General features: G+C 43.2%; 1 long non-coding RNA gene across 1 annotated transcript; it reads left to right on the top strand.

Moving 5' to 3' along the window:
• The first annotated feature begins 10279 nt into the window (after nt 1-10279).
• Nucleotides 10280-16416, top strand: LOC135246268 (uncharacterized). The gene is made up of 3 exons (XR_010327585.1): nt 10280-12590; nt 15221-15382; nt 16288-16416. It is a non-coding gene; the product is annotated as an uncharacterized LOC135246268 (long non-coding RNA).
• The last annotated feature ends 6 nt before the right edge of the window (nt 16417-16422 follow it).

The raw sequence follows: 16422 nt of genomic DNA, 5'->3' as shown, positions 1-16422 counted from the left end.
AACTTATCTTTCATACCAGGAACCAATTTGGTTTCCTTTCTTCAACCTTTTCCAGATCCTCTATATCTTTCTTGTAGTACAGTCCCCAGAACTGCACACAATCTGTAAGTGTGGTCTGACAGAGGTATTGTATAAAATAAGTATAACTTCCTTGGATTTACAGGGCTACAGACTAACTTTTTACATTGGCTGCATTGGTGCACCTAACTTTTTCATTTAGGTGCACCAGCACATAATTTAGTTAGACCCAAAATTTTTCACTGCACCTTTTGTCACCGTAATAATACATTTTAAGTGTTACCTTTTTTGTCAGTTCCCATACACATTGGTAATTTCTTAGCACATTATGTAAATGATTGTAAACAGGAATAAAGGTGCAGATAAATGTTTTTTCTTTATGTAAATCACAGCACAAACAAGAAATCGCAATAACCTCAATTGTTTAAAAAATAAACTTAAAAACTGCTGATGTTTAAAGTGCTTGACAAACTCAAATAAATAAATCAAACTCAAATAACTCAAATAAAAGTGTGCGCTGCTCCCGGAGGAGTACAGGGCGCGGTTTCACACATACACACTAGTGATGCGCGGATCGGCTCTGACGTCATCCGAATCCACATGTACGCATAAATCATCCACCCGCCACCCACCCGAACAAATTATTTTCTCCGATTTAGAGACCCGCACCCGATCACACATTACCGCTATTTCTCATTATTTCACAGCTGGTGCATATGACATACCCAGCACTTGACTCGTCCTTCACTAAATCTTTCCCACACGGAACTTTTCTGCCCTTCCTTTTTTTAATTCTCCTTTTTTAATTTTCTCTCAGATCTTTTTTGCCTCCATTGCTACTGTGGAGGAACACCCCTTCTTAGGTTCGGTGGGTGAGTCGGTGATGAAAGAATAAAGACTAGAAATTATGATTTCTTCTAATAACCTTTTTATTCTCTTTAATCAATATAGCTATATAGGGTGATATAGCTCAGGAGGTAAGACCGATTGTCTGGCAGTCGGAGGGTTGCCGGTTCAAAACCCACCCTGGGCATGTCGAAGTGTCCTTGAGCAAGACACCTAACCCCTAACCTCTAACTGCTCTGGCGAATGAGAGGCATCAATTGTAAATAATTGCTTGTGTGATCACTTGTTTGCAGTGCAGCATGCGGCTCCAGAATGCCGCCCCCCTTGCCCGTTTTGTTAGTGCAGTCCATTTACCATTTACCATAATCCTTTTCATGTACGTAGGCCTACGGGAGGTCTCTAGTACCATAAAGATACATAGAGAGCTTCTTCGCATTATGTTTTTACATCCTTTTTATACAACCTGATGCATCTTCCCTTTAAAATAACCAATCCCAGCTTAGGTCCCAACATATGTTTCATAAGTTAGTTTAACAATAACTATTATATAATCTTCCATTTTAATCAATGACAGATATTTCACTACACACACTTACAGAGAAATGTATATGCATGACTTGAATAACAAGTATTTGTCCTCATGGTTAACAATTGTTCCATCTTCCAGTTTCAAAGTACATGCACTTTACATGCATTCACTACATGCTGTAATCCAACTGAAATATTGACTCATATACACACCACCATGTTGTAACAAACTATGTTTATATCATTACTGTTGCCGTGATTACTTTGATTTTCATTAATTCATTTTAATAGAATATAATCTATACATTTACTAGATATAGCAAATCAGTTCTTTCTAGATCAGTATCCTTTCTCTTCTCTTACAACTCAAAGGTCTTCTGCACAAGACTGTTTCCCAACAGAAGTTACTAAAATTCCACTAAGTAAATGTTTACAATTTTCCCTCCTGCAACTGGGGTTCAAAGATTCTCTAGGTAGCTAGTATGCATCAGTGTACAAGGAGACCACTATCTTTCCTTAGTTACAAATAGACATAACACAGAATACCTATTGTTCTTCAGAGGTCATCCCATAATCACATACATTTAAATATATTCTTGATCAGTACAATCTTTAATAAGAAGAAATGTAAAAACATTAAAAGAATGAAGAAAACCCACACTACTTAAGACAAATGGATTTCGCAATTGGCGCAACGAGAGTCTAGTCTGCTAATTCACGCCTGACGAAAAATGAAGCTTAAAATATGTTCACATTTTAGAGAATGTAATTAATATATTTCCTCATTAATGATGTATTATTTCACCCACCCGCAACCCATCCGCTATTAATCAGAATGTTAATTTTTATGACTCGGCCCGCCCGATCCGCAGATTAACCGTGGTGCCCGCGGATATAACTGCGATCCGCACATCACTAATACACACATGCCTTATTTTTTTCCCCACCCGCATTCAGCGAAGAAGAATATCAGGGTCAGAGCCAATCAGAGGCAGAGTAGGGGCAGGTCTTCACAGAATGCGGGTGGGGGAAAAAAAATAACACACACACACAGACAGACCTGCTAAATGTCAGGTCCACCGGTGTGACTAATGAAAATGTTCAGTCGCACTTGACAGATCTTTGGTCGCATGTTCAACCAAAATGGTCGCACTCCGGAGCCTTGATTTATACTCACTACTATCCCAGCATCCTGTTGGCTTTTTTACTGTAACAGCACAGTTCCTAGAACCTGAAAGGATTTGATCAACTATTACTCCCAAAATTGAGCACATTCCAATGTTGTTCCTCCCATAAAGTAGTCTAGCCTTGTGTTATTATTTCCCACGTGTAGAACTTTACATTTAGCTTTATTGAGTTTCATTTGCCAGGTTTCTGCCCATTTCTGGATTCACTTCTGTCATATATTGCAGTCTTCATCCATCCCCATTATTCACTACCTATGAACTCTAATGAAATCCATACTTATACCCCACTCTCTTTCATACTCTGACCTTGTGATGAAGATACGTTGTACTCCTTCACTTTACACACCTGTGTGTGCTACAGGCTTGTGGTGTTCCTGAAGATATTGAGCATAAAATGAGATATTATCAGGGCCGTGTTTACCCATCTTGAGGCCCTGGGCTACGCAGCTCAGAGGCCCCCCCGCCGCGGCGACGCACGCACGCACGCAAAGATACGCAACACAAGACAACCCCATAATAAGCCAGTGCAAAGAGGCCATGGGAAAATACACACCAACGCCATACAAAAGAACGCCAATTATAGTCATACTGCAAACACACAACGGCAGGATAATCAAAATTCGAGCAGTTTTATCACACGGCAAACAGTCCACAAAAGAAAAACAACATTCTAATTCTATTTGTATGAGAAATACATATGGGCATCGCTGAATAGAATATCGTAGTCATTTTTGTTTATAAACTACACGATAATATTCAAGACTTAAACTAGCATATTAAAAAAAATCTGACTCACCAGTGATGTCATTAAAAGGCCTTTTTCCTGCTTTTCTTTGATGCAAAATCCTTAATTAAATCCTTAAAATCCAGCTGGCGCAGCAGATCATTATCTCAATGGACAGAATGGTCAACCCGTTCAGTCTATTTTCCTCAATGGATGCCGTCAGTCTGTTCTTAATAATGCCCAACTTGGAAAATGATCTTTCTCTGGTGGCATTTGAAATAGAAAGAGTGAGATATATTCGAAGTGCAATGTCCACGTTTGGGAAAGCACTTTGGAGTTGTTTCTCTCTCAGTAAGACCATCAGGTTTCTTGGTGACAGATCGTCAGTTGTTGTGTCACAGAATTTAATGAACTGAACAAGCTCATCCTCGAAAACATCCTGTAAATCGGTGCTATATTTGTTCTGAAGATTGCGGCTCGCTTAGTGTATTTCAGACACAGACAGGCTCTTGAGATGGGTTAAACAGCCAAAATAGTCGCAAGTCTCTGTGTAGGACTTATGTCTTGCTTGCAAAGCACTTGTTAGTTTGTCAATTATGACTAAAAATACCTCGACACGAAACTTCTCAGCTCCAATTAGAATGTGGTCAGGTGCACTGGAATCATCTGCTCTCCGTTTTCTCTTCACCTGCCGAGTTACCACAGACCTGTATTCCTGTGTTCCTCCCATTTCCTTGGCCTGCGTCTCCAGGTCTCCAAACTGGTCGCGTAAACCTGCCACGAAATCTGACAGTGATCGCAGCATATCCACAGCCGTAACAAGATCCACATCTACCTTCTGGAGGATAGTACTCGTTGTCTGAATTCTTTGTAATACTTTGTTCCACAATATACACAAGAAAGCTGTCTCTAATCGGTTCATTTTGTTAGCCAGAGAGCGCGTCTTGTCACGCGTGAGAGCATTCTGAGAATCATCATCTGATATGTTTATTAGCGAATTCAATATATTTTTATAGTTTACACAGAGAGCTTTGGTGGCCTGGGCGTGAGCGGCCCATCTCGTGTCCGACAGTCCCTTTAAAGTCTCTATGCGTTTGTTAACATTGGGCTCAAGTCCATCCATCATAACCTTCCATCGGCGGGGTGATCCCGAGAAAAAATTGAAGAGTGAACAGATCTGAAAAATGTGGTTGTTTCAGAGCAGCAGTCGACACTGTTCACTTCACTAAATTGAGTGAGTGGGCTGCACAAGGTATCCACTCAGCCAAAGGATTTACTTCTAGAATATGGGCCCTCTGTCCTTTGTACACACCTGACGTGTTGGATGCATTATCAAAACATTGTCCCCTACAATTATTTATATCAATATTCATGTCATTTAGCACGTCTGTAACGGACTGAAATAGAGACTCACCGGTATGACTGTATATGGGCAGGAATTTAAAAAAACGCTCAAAGACTTTACCTTCCTGAGAGACATATCTTATCACGAGTGTTAGCTGATCAATATGGGTTAAATCTGGGGTTGAATCAACAACAAGAGAGAAGTACTTCGCTTTTATTCCTTTGCTCACCAAATAGCTACGCCAGTTTTCGGTAACGGGTCCCCAACAAGCTACATCAGTGGATGTGGCTCCACATGTTGCATCTTTCCTCCCGACCGTGGCGCCTGCACCTGCTAGCGGAGTAGTTTCGTCAGCAGCACTGACAGTGCTGATGTTATCAGTGTCTCCGGAGCCGGGTTCCAGAGAAGGCGTACTTGATGCTAACAGGGTTGATGTCGTGGCTGTGCCATCTCTGCCTGGTGATGGCGGTATAGTTTCTGGAGAAGGCGGTCGGGTTGACTGAGTTGGTGTGGCGGGACTTGGGTTAGCATCTGCATCATCGTTAGCGTCAGGGCATGTGTCAGGGAAGGGATCGTTGTTCATGTCGGAGCCTGCATCGGTTGCTGTTAAGTAATCATCCGTCGATGTTTTGAAGAAAGAAGTAAGCTTCGGTATTTTACTGAGAACTTCTTCGTTTCTTGCTTTTTGTTGTTGTTTTCTTGCTCTTTTTTATGCCCCACTCTCAAATTTCCTGCTTGACGACATGTTTGTTTTAGACGGAATTTTGATGATGACACAAGAATTCTCGCGACAACATATTTTGTACGTTTACATTGGTTAGATTAGATGGTTAGATTAACAGCAGGATATCGCGAGACGTGCAGCAATTCTGCGGGTACGTATGTATGTCAAAACAAATAAAAAAAAAACATTCCCCTCACTGCTGAGGCCCCCTAGTGGCGGAGGCCCGGGACTGCAGCCCATGTAGCCCATTGGGTAAACGCAGCCTTGGATATTATTACTGTTGGTAAAATCAACTATTGGTCAATGTGGTATGTGTGTACATCTTAGGGAAGAGTGTCAATCTGATCAACATGCAAGCTGCTGTTTAGATGCAATGTTCCATCACTTAGTTTCATCACTTTTCTGTGGTTCCAATCCAAAGATAAAGTCTGGATTTTAGAACATTTAAAATCAACTGCAGTTGGCTTTACTTATCTTTCTGGGCAGATGGTAGAGGTTGCGCAGGGTCATTATATAGCAGAACATAAGGAGACTCCTCACTGCTATATAGAGCACAGGGTCATTATATAGCAGGAACACAAGGAGACTCCTCACTGCTATATAGAGCACAGGGTCATTATATAGCAGGAACACAAGGAGACTCCTCACTGCTAAATAGACTACTGGGTCATTATATAGCAGGAACACAAGGAGACTCCTCACTGCTATATAGAGCACAGGGTTATTATATGCACCTTTTTCTGCTCCAAACAAAACTGGCACCAACCCACCATACTGTCCATAGCCTATTACCGCTATTTCTCATTATTTCGCAGCTGTTGCATATGACATACCCAGCACTTGACTCGTCATTCACTAAATCGCTCCCACACGGAACTTTTCTGCCCTTCCTTTTTTTAATTCTTCTTTTTTAATTTTCTCTCTGATCTTTTTTGCCTCCATTGCTGCTTAAGACAAATGGACGCTGCAATTGGCGCAACGAGAGTCTAGTCTGCTAATTCACGCCTGACGAAAAATGAAGCTTAAAATATGTTATGTTAATTTTTATGACTCGGCCCACCCGATCCGCAGATTAACCGTGGTGCCCGCGGATATAACTGCGATCCGCACATCACTAATACACACATGCCTTATTTTTTTCCCCACCCGCATTCAGCGAAGAAGAATATCAGGGTCAGAGCCAATCAATGGCAGAGTAGGGGCGGGTCTTCGCAGAATGCAGGTGGGAAAAAAAATAATGCTACACACACACAGACAGACCTGCTAAATGTCAGGCGCACCGGTGCGACCAATGAAAATGTTTAGTCGCACTTGACAGATTTTTGGTCGCATGTGCAACCAAAATGGTCGCACTCTGGAGCCTTGATTTATACTCACTACTATCCCAGCATCCTGTTGGCTTTTTTACTGCAACAGCACAGTGCCTAGAACCTGAAAGGTTTTGATCAACTATTACTCCCAAAATTGAGCACATTCCAAAGTCGTTCTTCCCGAAGTTGGGGCGACATGGCTCAGGAGGTAAGAGAGATTGTCTGGCAGTCGGCGGGTTGCCGGTTCAAACCCCGCCCTGGGCGTGTCGAAGTGTCCTTGAGCAAGACACCTAACCCCTAACTGCTCTGGCGAATGAGAGGCATCAATTGTAAAGTGCTTTGGATAAAAGCGCTATATAAATGCAGTCCATTTACTATAAAGTAATCTAGCCTGATGTTTTTATTTTACATTACATTACAGGCATTTAGCAGACGCTCTTATCCAGAGCGACTTACACAACTTTTACATAGCATTTTTTTACATTGTATCCATTTATACAGCTGGATATATACTGAAGCAATTCTGGTTAAGTACCTTGCTCAAGGGTACAACGGCAGTGTCCTTACGCGGGAATCGAACCTGCGACCTTTCGGTTACAAACCCAGTTCCTTACCCACTGTGCTACACTCCGTATTTCCCACATGTCGAACTTTACATTGAGCTGTATTGAGTTTCATTTGCCAGGTTTCCACCGACTTCTGGATTCACTTCTGTCATATATTGCAGTCTTCATCCATCCCCATTATTCACTACCTGCTCTGCACTCTAATGAAATCCATACTTACACTAGAGCTACCGCGGTTACTGCATTACCGCGGAAACGCAATCACGTGTTGACGACAGGGAAACTTAATGCTACAGGGCATAGGTGGCTTGCTGCCCTAGCCACGTACGATTTTGAAGTAAAATATCGCCCTGAGAAGGTCAATGTTGAGGCTGATTTGCTTTCCCGAAACTGGACACTGAGACGTGGAGAAACCTTTCACAGGGTGATGTGAAGGCGATTTGTGGTCGTGTGCATGTGCAGGAGTCTAGTGACAGTGATGTGCACTTGGCAGACAAACTAGGTGTTCCAGCAGAAGGTGTTCCTGAGCTGTATGCTTTTGCAACTCATCTCAATTTGGGTCAGCTAGAACAGTTCACCCGAGAAGACTTGCGAGAAGCGCAGCTAGAGGACAGTGTTCTCAGAGTAGTTAGAGAGGCTTTGAACACAGGTCAGTGGCCGGCAAACTAGAGCTGCCGCGGTTACTGCATTACCGTGGTAACGCAATCACGTCACGTCCACCGCAGAGTCAAGCTGATCACCGCTTCACCGCTGGGTTTTGTTTTTTTCCCGTTTATTTTAGGCCAATTGTTTATGTTCCAATTTTACTTGTAAAAGTTGTGATCTGAAATAAATGCAATGCAATTTTTAAAATAATTATAATTATAATTGTGTAGCCTATTTTCTTCACTCCATGTGTTCGAAAGTTTTCACTCACAGTTGCGCAGTTAACGTTCTGATCGGAGAACGTGTCACCCAGAACGTGCTTTGCAACTGTTGGCTACGGAAAGTTTTCGCTTCAAATTAGGCTAAAAACATGGATCTTGTAGCGAAACCCAACGTTACTTCTCCTGTTTGGGAACATTTTGGCTTTGAGCCCGATGAAGATGGAAAGCCAAAGAATTTGGATGAGGCAGTGTGCCGCATTTGCAGCAAGAAAATCAACGTCATGCGAGGAAACAGGACAAATCTAGCATCGCATCTTAGGACCACTCATCGTCCGTTATACGATGCAATGAAAGGCACCCCATCTACCTCGGGAGGTACCGGCTCGGCACTACGTCAGTTAGGAGTCTCAGAGGCATTTGCCAGAGTGACTAAATACAACCGGGACAGCAACAAGTGGCGAGCACTTACAACAACTGTAACAAAGTATTTGGTTGTGGAGATGGTGCCCTTCCGGACTGTAGGAAAGCCATCATTCCGAGCTATGCTTCAGTCCCTCGACAAGCAGTATGAACTGCTGGGCAGAACCTATTTTCGGAAACAGCCATTCCAGAAATGTACTTGTAAAAACAAAATCGTAGCCGGAGGTTTAAATTATATTTTTTATGGCGGTTACGCAACGGTTTGAATGGCTTCGCTAATTTTTGCGGTAAGGAAAAAATCCACCATGTCCATAGCCACGCTCCCAACACCATCCTAAAAGCACCTCCTAGGCTGGAAGTAGGCTCTTTAGAGCCCATGGTAGGTAATGGGCCACAGCTGGCAGCATAATACGATATTTAGGCGATGCTAGAACCCTGGTGGACAGAGCCAATTCCTTTCGAAAGGTCAATGTAAACAGGCAAAGTTATGCAGGATTTTGCTTGTGGCACTTCTGAAAACACCAATTAAAGCATTACTAATGAGATGGAGAAAACACTGAGCATAGATGGATAAATACTTGTTTAAATTATAATTTTTTATACTGGCGTTATCCTGCAAGTTTGAATGGCTTGCTAATTTTTGCGTAAAAAAAAACCACCTGTCCATAGCCACACTCCCAAACACCATCTAAAAGCACCCTCCCTAGGCCTGGACTAGCTAGAGCCCATGGTTTATGGTAATTTGGAGACACAGCTGCAGCAATACCTCTCTGTAGGCTGATGCTGCCTGGTGCACACCCCACTTCCTTCTGGCATCACATGTTAAACAGGCAAAGCTTTGAGGATATCTGTGGCACAGAACAACACCAATTAAAGCATTACTAATGAGATGGGAGAAAACCACTGAGGCATAGATGATAACTTGCTTGCATAATGTATTAGTTTAAATATCTAGTGTAGATCACCTCTAAGTCCTATTGAGAATCTCATGGAATGGACATGCAATGGATTAATTGTTAATTAATTGTGCTAAACATGATGAACAGACAACCAACTAATAAATAACTCTCCAGTGCTTCATCAGGCAGATGTGAGAAGGCATCCATTGATCTGGGAATCTGATTATGGAGAAACATTCAGGCAAGAGCCACTTCCCCAAATGGCTGAACACTACAGGGTCATCTCTGTGATGCAGCTACCTGGAACAAACTGTCAAAGCATCCACACAAAGAGCACATAATGAGACTAGCATTTCAGCAGTCAGCAGCTCAAGCTCTGGTATCTTGCCTGTATAGGAAACAACAGTTTTCTATTTGGCTCAATTCGAATATAACTAGAACTAGATTAATCATTTTAATACAAACCATTCACACCTACATCCTAATTATGATTAATACCATAATGAATTCTGGGACTGCCATTCAAACTGACATGGCGAGCTAACCTAAGTTTTAAACCTTTAAAGGTTCACACATAAGGTACTCAATACAGTTTGATGTTTAGGATACAAACACTGTTCTAATCAGTATTGATTACATTTAAATGTTTCATAGCCTATTGCCAAATGGAAAACATTGATACTGTACATTGTAGTGTAGTCGGTATGCACTAGGTGGAGCCGGCTTAAACAGGAATCCAACCATTAAGACGTCAGAGGTAGCTTGTACAGAATTGAGTGCAGCCGTACTGTGTATGCCACAGTTCTTAGCTCAAAGTAAGTTTATCATAACTCTATGTTCCTTCTTCCTTCTGAAGTTATCCCAGCATTATTCTGCAGTTCCCGTTGAATGTCTTCCCTTTTCAGTCCTGTTATGTTCCCTTGCTCTGTGAGTCTGCGTGCATGTCTTAATCCTGCAGGTGGAGCTGATTGCTCTATCAAAAATATGCAATGTGTTAGTCACGAAAAGACTGTTTACGATTACATACATTTGGATCCTTTGATATGCACACACATTACAGCACCCAAAAATACTTCTGGTACATAATTTGTTTACATATCACCAAAACAAACTTTTATCTCCCAAAATGTTTATCAAAATCCCTTACCTTTCGTTGGAGAGAAAGCAAGGGTCATTCTGAGTGTTTATCCTAAAATACGTCACTCAAGCTGCACCACCTAACCAAAAAAATAAAATCTGTGTTACGTTTTGCCCTGCTCTGCCCTACTAATGTAAATGTGGTAAAAAGCAACCGGTGTTGAAGCAAGGCATGTACAGTGAATCTACGTACTCTGGTATCGATCAACCAATGGAAATATTGTGACACTATGACATTTTCATTGACAGCCCCCTAATTAACATATGGATTAAAAAAATACAGAAATATATTGTGGCACTGCACTGGGCGTGACGGTGCAGGCGGGGCGGCACAGAAATACACAGACCGGAGGTTTGGGGAAAAATAGCCCAACAGGGCCTTTTATTTACCAAAAATTATATACAAAAAAACCAAAGCAAACTCGACAACTAAAGTCTCTTGTCAGAATTAACTTAAAGTAAAGCAACCAAAATTAGGAGTAACGGTGTCCGGGAGACCGCTGAGGGGATCCCTCTTCAAAGCAGGAAGAGGGATGTGGTCCTGCGTCTCCACCGGATTCTGCAAAGTAGGGGAAAAGTTATCAACAGTTTTCAACAGCTCTCCTGCAGCCCAAAACCCCCTCTCCTCAAGGGAGACAAAAGGCCTCCTTTTAAGCTCCCAGCCATCTCCCTGGAGTGGCAGCAGCTGTGTTGCCTCATTGATTGCAGGTGTGTTGACTGCAAAGGAGGGAGTTGAGGAATGTCCAGTTTGCCGCTCTCCAGGGTCCTGTGGCTGGGCTTCATAGTGGGGCGCTGTCCTGGGTCCTGAAGAGCTGGCCTGGTGGCAGGTTTTAGCTGATGCCTATAAGGTTGGGAGGAGCACTGTGGGGGCATGCCCCGATCCATGCCACAATATATATATACAGGCATAAATTAATCAAAACATAAATAAGGATATAAGTATATACAGAAATAAATGAATCAAGCAATAAATAAATATGGAAATGAACATCCACAGAAATGAATGAATCAAGAAATAAATATGGAAATAAATGCAAATACCCATTTGTCAGATTTTGTCTATTAATTTATTTGTACATTCATTAATTTTTACATTTTCTTGCTTTTGTATTTATTTATTTATACATTAATTCATTTATTGAGTCATTTATTTATTTATTATTTTTACATTTTTGGTCCTCCATATACCTGTAGTACCAGTCAATGGCAATAATCAGTTGTGGTGTTTCTCTGCAGCCAGCAGATGGCGCTGCAGTGTATTTCATTTGCCGCCTTGGTTACATTATTAGATGAAGATTGAATGTTTTTAAAATATAAAGATGTTTGTAGACTGAAGGTGAGGTAAAGTACACCATAGTGATCATACTACTGCAGTTTCTTGTGTTAGCAAATGAAATATGTTTGCAATCATGTTGTTTGCCATGTGATATCATCGCAACATGGAACAGTTTTGTTAATGAAATCCTTGCAGGAAGCCTCCAACCTTGAGTTGAATTGGCTCCTTATTTTTAGTTATTTTTTGTTAATTGAGCCAAGTGATGACCTTTTTTTTGTGGATTAGTCAGAATACTTTATGAACATAATTAATATAAACTCTTCCTGTTTTTGTGTGTACTGTGTACATCCCAGGAATGCACGTACTGTACAAATAGGAAATTCCACATTTATCTGCTGCCAAGGTGCACAGTGTGACAATTAGCAGTGAATTTCAATTGTGTGTGTGTGGTTGTATGTGTGTGTGTCTGTGTGTGTGTGTGTGTCTGTGTGGTGTGTGTGTGTGTGTGTGTGTGTACATGTGCATGTTTGTGTGTGTGTGTGTGTGTGTGTGTGTGTGGTCTCTTCACAGGCTGGGTTGGTGTAATCTCACAGATGGCTGCTGTGATGTTCTGGCCTCAGTCCTGCGCTCTCTTCACTCAGAGCTGAGAGATCTGGAGCTCAGAGACAATGAGCTGCAGGATTCAGGAGTGAGAGCGCTCTCTGCTGGACTGGAGGACCCACATTGTAAACTGCAGAGACTGGGGTGAGTACAAACACAAACCCTCAATCAAAAAGGGTTCCAAGTGACAAAATACAGCACTAATGTTAATAATGACTAAATATAGCACTAATATTACTAATGTTTTTAATGTTAAAATAGACAAGAGAGTTATTTTTCTTCACTGAAATAAAGCAACATTTTCCTGTTCTTCCTCTTGGTAGAAACCCATTTTAAATCTGACATGAGTTGGAAAAAACATATTTTTGAGAAGCGTCAAATCGTTCTATTCATACATTATTCAAAATTATGAAAATTAATTGAATCTGTTCAAATTTAGTTTAACTGGTCATTTTCTTAAATAGTCATGATTAATTCAAGAGCCCTGTTATTTTATATTGAGCTGTAGAAGGTGTGTAACACACTGCTATGTGTTTGACAACACAGCCCTGTTAGTTTATATAATTTGTGTAGGTGTGTAACACACTGCTATGCGTTTGACACACCAGCCTGTTAGTTTATATTAGTGTGTGTAACACACTGCTATGCGTTCTGACACACACAGCCCTGTTATTATATTAATGTGTAAGGTGTGTAACACACTGCTATGTTTTGACACACATAGCCCTGTTATTTTATATTAATGCTGTGTAACGTGTGTGTAACACACTGCTATGTGTTTCACACACAAGCCCTGTTATTTATATTGAATGCTAGTGTTAACACAGTTGTTTAGTGTATACACACTGCTATGTGTTTACACAATAGCCTGTTAGTTTATTAATGTTAGTGTAACGTGTGTAACACAAGCCTGTATTTTATATGTGTAGGTGTGTAACACACTGCTATGTGTTTAACACAGCCCTGTTAGTTTTATTAATGTGTGTAAGGTGTTGTGGCAAACACGCCTGCCACAGGCCACCGAAGTGGCTTTCCTAGGCCCTCCAGCACAGAGACATGGGAGTATGTTCCAACAGTCCAATTTATTGACGAGGTTTGGCAAGATGGTACAGCCAAATGACAGATGTAAAACCTGTCATGACAGAGAGGCCTCTGTGTGAGTGGGGATGGAGATTTAACTGTGCACACTGATTACCTCACTACGCACAGGTGCAGCCACTCCTGCTCGGTCAATTAGCCTGGCCAATTATCTCATTCTTAACCAATTATCCAATTGGCCAGGTCTAATTAGCTTGACCCAGGGCAGGTGTGGCTGCTTAAACCAGCCATCCCCACACCACATACCCCCAACGCCAAACTGAGGCCAGGGAGAATCTCTGGCCGAAGCCTACTCCCCCCCAGCACTCCAACCAAGCAAAAAAAAAAAAAAATCCAAGCATTCTTAACACTCCCCTAACACATCTTTTCAGGGGCAGGTGGCCCCGGAACAGTCCAGTACATGTCGCGACCCTCCCCCGGACGATGAGGCAGCCCTCCCCCCTCCTCCCTCTCGGAGCGCGGGGAGTCCTGGGCTGCTCGGCTGGCTGGTGGGGGTGTCACCGGCTTGGGCTGTTCCAGGGGCTGTGGTGGGGTGGCTGGGTTGGTGGGCTGGTGGGCTGGCTTCCTTGTGGCGCTGGGGACCAGGAACCCTCGTGGCTGTGGTGGCCGCCAGTCGGCTCTGCTGGTAGGCTGCTGCAGGCTTACCCCCTCATGGGCTCCGGGCAAACCAACCAGGCCAAAACAACAAACTAAAACAACAAAAGGGACAAAAAAGGAAGCAAAACGGCGCGGCCACCGCTCGTGCGCCGCCCGTAGCTGACCCGCCTTCCCGGCCAAGTCCAGCTCACGGCGCGACCACCTCTCGTGCACCGCCCGTAGCTAACCTGCCTTCCCGGCCAGGTCCAGCTCCCCAGCGTCCCAGCTGAGGATCACTTCCTTCCCCTCCCTGATCATCTCCCGCTCCCTGTCTTTGGCCTGGAGGATCTGTCTGAAGCCATGTCAGGAACACCTCAGTTGCACCTCCTCCAGTGTGCCTCCAGGCTGGCCCTCCTGTGCCTCTTCCCTGTGCCGGAGCAGCCCCACGTTGGGCGCCACTGTGGCAAACACGCCTGCCACAGGCCACCGAAGTGGCTTTCTTAGGGGCCCTCCAGCACAGAGACACAGGGAGATGATGTTCAAACCGTCCACATTTATTTACGAGGTTGGCAAGATGTTACCGCCAAGGAGCAGATATAAAACTGTCATGACAGAGGCTCCCTTCTGTGAGTGGGGATGGCAGATTTAACCTGTGCACACTGATTACCTCACTACGCACAGGTGCAGCCACTCCTGTTCCCGGGTCCAATTAGCCTGGCCAATTATCTCATTCTTAACCAATTATCCAATTGGCCAGGTCTAATTAGCTTGACCCAGGGCAGGTGTGGCTGCTTAAACCAGCCATCCCCACACCACAGGTGTATAACACACTGATATGTGTTTTGATACACACAGCCCTGTTAGTTTATATTAATGTGCTGTAAAGTAGCACACTGCTATGCGTTTGACACACACAGCCCTGTTAGTTTATATTAATGTGCTGTAAGGTGTGTAACACACTGCTATGTGTTTGATACACACAGCCCTATTCGTTTATATTAATGTGTGTAAGGTATATAACACACAGCTATGTGTTTGACACACACACAGCCCTGTTCGTTTATATTAATGCATGTAAGGTGTGTGTGTCCTCTCTGCAGGCTGTCAGGCTGTAGAGTCACACAGAGAGGCTGTAATTCTCTGGCTTCAGCTCTGTGTTCAAACCCCTCACACCTGAGAGAGCTGGACCTGAGATACAATCACCCAGGAGACTCAGGAGTGAGAGCGCTGTCTGCTGCTAAACTGGACACACTCACACTGCTGTAAGTAAAGAGAGTTTCCCATACACCTCACACACACACACACACACACCACACACACAACACACACCTGAGAGAGCTGGACCTGAGAACAATCACCCAGGAGACTCAGGAGTGAGAGCGCCGTCTGCTGCTAAACTGGACACACTCACACTGCTGTAAGTAAGAGAGTTTCCATAGTGCACCTCACACACACACACACACACCTGAGAGAGCTGGACCTGAGACACAATCACCAGGAGACTCAGGAGTGAGAGCGCCGTCTGCTGCTAAACTGGACACACTCACTCTGCTGTAAGTACAGAGAGTTTCCACAATGCACCTCACACACACACACACACACACACACACACACACACACACCTGAGAGAGCTGGACCTGAGACACAATCACCCAGGAGACTCAGGAGTGAGAGCGCTGTCTGCTGCTAAACTGGACACACTCACATGCTAGTAAGAGGTTCCTAGTGCACCTCCAACACACAAGGAGTGGGGGGGCATGGAGGCACTGTACAAACCAGGTTATCAGAGAGTGGGGATTCCTGTGGAGGTGTGCACGGGATCACTGCAGTAAATAAGATGTGGTTGTTGTAGTTAGGGGTTTGATCAGGGACACAGTGATGGTGGAGTTTCAGTATTACAAAGCAATGGAGAACCTGAGTGTGTTTCAGAGTGTGTGTGTTATAAGGGTGTTTTATGTTCAGTGGAGGGAGGGGAGCTGTTTTTGCACATGGAACAGGGTGAGTGAATGGAATAAGTTTCCTTTCTGACAGATTTGTGTTTTTTTCATATGATCGTGGTTTTGTGTTTTATTGTGCCTTTGTTTTTATATATGTGACGTCATTGGTGTGTTGAGAGTGGAAATAAAGGATGGTTAAAATTCAGAATTCTGTTCTGCTGTTCTTACAGTGTGGACCATGGAGGAGGGAACAGGACCAAACCAGGACCCAGGAAATGTGAGTGTGTATCGACACAGAACACTTTGCATAGATACACACTCTGCTGTGTGTGTGTGTGTGTGTGTGAGAGAGACTTCTCTCTTAC

Source organism: Anguilla rostrata, unplaced genomic scaffold, assembly GCF_018555375.3.
Source record: "Anguilla rostrata isolate EN2019 unplaced genomic scaffold, ASM1855537v3 scaf0110, whole genome shotgun sequence".
NCBI lineage: Eukaryota > Metazoa > Chordata > Actinopteri > Anguilliformes > Anguillidae > Anguilla > Anguilla rostrata.
This window is presented reverse-complemented; position numbering and strand designations above follow the sequence as displayed.